Source organism: Thrips palmi, unplaced genomic scaffold, assembly GCF_012932325.1.
Source record: "Thrips palmi isolate BJ-2018 unplaced genomic scaffold, TpBJ-2018v1 HiC_scaffold_4, whole genome shotgun sequence".
Classification (NCBI taxonomy): Eukaryota; Metazoa; Arthropoda; class Insecta; order Thysanoptera; family Thripidae; genus Thrips; species Thrips palmi.
Window position 1 is genome coordinate 13,114,435 of NW_023144631.1, and position 4,810 is coordinate 13,119,244.

Consider the following 4,810-nt stretch of genomic DNA (forward strand, 5'->3'; position numbering starts at 1 on the left):
TGTTTCCAGAGTCACTAAAAAGGAATCGAACCGCACGTGTGACCCAACCAGTGGATTCTTCGGTCTGAGAGCAATCCATTCATGGGCTCGCACGTTCGTTCCCATTTAGTCCCACTTTGCGACTTTGGAGCTCATAACGCGTCTAGACTAGAGTTTTGTCTACCTGCGCCGGTCTTCTGGCCCACTGTGCCTCCCTGCCCCCTCCACAAATCATTTTCACACTGAATGTTATGTACAATTTTGTACGAGTCATCACAGTGTTTTGTGCACACGAAATTTTCGTTCAATTTTACGAAAAATTGCGTATTTTTTGCCATTTCCGTATGAAATTGTACAAAATTTTGTACAAATTTGTCTAAAAAGATTGTGTACACAAAAAACTGCGATGTCTCGTACATTTTCGTACGGAAAACTGCACATTTTCGCACTTTCTGTCCAAAACTGTACAAAATTTTGTACAAATTTGTGCCAAAGGTTCGTGTGCACAAAACACTGTGATGTCTCGTACAAAATTTGTACAAAAACATTAAGTGTGTTCGACATCCCTTTCATTCCCTGTCCGCAAAATGCCGGAAAACCTACTGTTGTGTAACCTTGCGCAGCAACCTGTGTCCATAACTGCCCTTCCTTATGTGATCGTAACCTACTTTTGTTCATAGGTCGATCCTGATGAATTGCTTCCAGTGGAAGAAGCACCGGAAGAGGAGGGCAAGAATAAAGAGGAGGAGAAGAATAAAGAGGGGGAGAAGAATCAGAAGAAGGTGTCCAAGAGGAAAAAGGTCGATAGTTCAAGCGACGACGATTTTGATGTAGACTTCTACCAGCCGAAAAAAACCAAGAAGGCCCCGAAGAGTCGTCGCTGGGAGGCCTGGGGCGAATTTGAAACTAGTGCCGTGAGGGGGGCTTTCAAGAAATATTTGGACAACCCCAATTCTGCCCTCCCCGGCAAGAAGACAATTGAAGCATTTCTAGAGCGGACCCCACTTCAGGGGAGATCTTGGCGGAACGTGAAGGATCATATCCGCAACGAACGAAAGAAGAAGGGGTTCGATTCTGCTTCACCAGCCAAGAAAAAACCCGTCAGTAAGAAAAAACCCGTCAGTAAGAAAAAACCTGTCAGTAGAAAGAAAAGGTGTATTACATCGGACTCTGAATAATATTTCTTTTTGCTATCCTATGTCCTAATGTAAAAACTTTTTAACTTAAATACTCTTGAAAAGCTTCTTAATCTCTTTGTCAGTCCATCGTTTTTATACTTCTCCTTTTATGGCAGCTTGTATAGCAATCTGTGTGTTGCATCTGATTGTGTATTTGTGCTGTAATTGGATGATGATGATGTTTCATCGATCTTCACACAAACTACTCTTTTAAGTTTGAGTTCTTGCTGGACTACATTTGATTTTGGTTAGAGAGTTCTTTTCTGTTTCACTTTCCCAGGCTCAAGTGAACTGGGAAATTATATTCTTGAAACAAAAATTTATGAAACGGATTCTTTTTTTAAAAAATAGTAAAACATTTGCCTTGTACTGTATTTGGAAATAATAGTTCAAAATTAATTGTTCACTTTCAAGTAGAACATTCCATGACCATCACTGCTTCAATCAAGTCCAACATTCCAAGTGTTGTATTGTAGGCTATGACTTGAAATATTTGTTGTACTATATCACAACTTTGGATTGTTATCTTGTCATATCTTGGCCATTAAAAATGTATTAAACCTGTCTAATGGAATTATGTCTGAATATTTATTTTTCGTAATCTGATATCCTTTACTCTCAAATTTTGAACTTGGTAGAAGGTTCTGTGCTACAGGCTGTTTCAAACACATGCTGTAAGTACATCGCTCGAGGTGATGCTATTCCCCTTCCGGTTTGGCAAGCCAAGAAAGTAAAAACAAGGATCAACTGGATGAATCATTGGTGATGTTATTTGCTAAGACGCTTCAATGCCAGTGGTGAAAACCAGACAATCTTTGACTCAGTATTTGTAAGAGAACTGTGTACAGTTAAATGCACTTGGACAAACTTCAAGCCGAAATTGTTCTTGAAATGGTAATACAGTGTTTATAAACAACCTTGGTTTTTCCATGTCAGTAAGTGAAGGAACTATCCTACCCAATATTTTCCACAGTTCAGCACACACATGAATTGTTTGTAAAATGATTTATTACAGCTTATAGTCAGTACACAAGTATTTAAGATTATGGGCATTATCAATACATGGATATCCAAAATTTATTATCACTAGGATTCACTGTTAAAAAAAAATTCTGAAAATTCAGACTAATTGAACTGAAGAAAATTTCGCAAAAGGCACTCCTAATTTTCAGACCAACTTTTTCAGAAACATGCGGTCTGAAAATTCAGACCTGTGAATTCAGACTACAAGTCTGAATATGCATTAAGACCTCAAGTCTGAATTGGTATTAAGACCGCTGGGCTCTGAATTTAGGAATTTGGTGAGTTTAAAAATTGAGATGTCTATTTCTTAAAAAAGGGCTTCCTGGTCTGAATTTGCTTTCAGCAGTTCCCCCCCATACCCCTCGCCTCCCTCTTTGTGCGCAGTGCGGGCAAGGTAATAGATAAAAGTTGATCCACCCAATGCTGTAAGAAGGATGAACATGTAAAAGTCAATTTTGTAACCTTAAGGATACTGTCAAGTAAAACTTGCATGTCCTAGAAATATTTATCACAGGAAGTTCATTTTCTGGTCAAAATTCCGCCACTATTAGATAAATTTATCCTCAAAGTTGGGGACTCCAACTCTAATTAGTTTCTGAGTTATAGAGGTTTACGTAAACTTTTAGTCGTTTCCTCCAACTTCTTCTCACGACAAAGGATTAGCTACCCAGTCTTCAGATTCTGGCAATTATATCTTTATTTGCATATGAAAAAGATAGCGTTGTCAAATTTGAAAATAAGAGTCCAGAAGAGGTTTAAAAGCTAATTTCCATGCCCACTTTTATTTTTCATCAATTTAAAAGATTTTGCCGTATTTTTGGGTCTTTGGTTTTTCAGGAAAACTAAGGGGATATTTATTAAAAAAGCAACACCATCTTTTCCCCTTTTGCAAAAATAGATATAATTACAAGAATATGAAGACTGGATAGCTAATCCTTTATCGTGAGGAGAATTTGAGAGAAACGACTAAACGTTAACGTAAACATCCATCACTCAGAAACTAAAGTAAGGTGGTGTAAGTACAACTCTTAGTGCATGAGTTAATGCAATGGAAAGGAACTTTACTCCAGGAATTGAGATATCTGGACAAGTATTTTTAAAAAAAGTTATGAAGTCACTTTGGTCACTTCAGTCATCATAACCATAAATTCCTTTGCTTATCATCGCAAAATCAACTCAAACCTTGGTTGTAACAATTGACTCACTGTGGCAAGCACACATCCAAAACGCACCGGTGCACACGAAGTGAACGTATCGATTCGTCCAAACCCGAAGTTTTAAATAATATCCGATGAAGGCACTTTGGGGGCGAGTGTGAACGGGGAGAGGCGAAACTTAAACACCTCTCGCCCTCTCACCGCCCGCCCCCTTTAGTTTCGGGAGACGCGTACAGCGAGCGCAGAGTCACTACAGCGTCAAGAAGGGTCATCAGCAGAAAACACTTCGAACTAAAAAGCACTTCTTTCCGTCGACATTACTTCAGCGCGCCGAGCGAGTGGACCTGACGCAAGTAAAAAGCGATGTGTGCACCTTGGAAGTGGGAGACTGACGTTTTGCGTGCAGGCCGCCCGGGGCGGCCCAAAATTTCCGAGTTGCCGACGGATTAACGCTCCCCTCCCTCCCGAGCCAATCAGAGGGCGCCTCCAGCCGGCCCTGCCTCGCCGGACTTCTCGAGAATGCACCGGCGGGGACTGTCCTGAGTCCGCCACACTGGGCTCGGCTCGGTGCTCGGCTCTGCTCGGTGCCGAACGGACTCAGCCGAACAAGTCCGAGACAAACTAGATCGCTTTCGGGCCTACTAGCTTAGCTGGTCAAGATGCTCCCAGAGCACTATAAAGAGGGCTACTCTGGGGCTCAAGGTGCTGCCTTCGGGGCAGTCCGATTAAGGCAGCGTATGTAGAGAGAGAGGGCGGGAGTCAGACGAGTCGGGCGGAAAATTAAGACCGGGCGCTGAATTCTACTTTCAGACTCGCGGGGCAAATTATTGAACCTTGCCAAGTCTTATTTTTCAGACCGCCGCGTCTGAAATTTTTTTCAGACCACAAGGTCTGTATTTTTAGACCTGCGGTCCAAATATTCGGACTCCAGTCTGAAAACGAGATTCAGACGGACAAGTCTGACACTTTCGGTCTGAATTTTCAGAATTTTTTTAACAGTGTTGCTTCGTATTATTTAGAAATGATTCGTATTACGAAGGATTTTGCTTCATAATACGAAGCATTTCTTCGTAGATTTTACAATGCCTTCATATCCTTCGTATTATGATGTGATTCTTCAGCTGGTATTGTGAAGCGGCCGCGGGTGTTCGGCGCGCCTAACCGTCGAGGCGTCGTTTCTTTGCTCTGTCACTTGGGCGCTCAAGGGGCATCATCTCCCGCGACCCCTGCATGTGCGAGACAGACGGAACAACGAAACGACTCTCCTAATTAGCCTGCGGTAGGATTTTTGATTAATCGGTGATTTTCGATTAATCATGTGCGTTTTTGGCGAGTGCAAGGCTAATCTGCGGCAGTACCCACTGTGGCAAAAAGGTACGGAAAATTCTGTTAATTTTTTGGGCCAGGATTCTCCGTAGCCCTCTTATCAATATCCTCCGTAGGCTCTTACAGTATTCTCCCACGGACCGCACA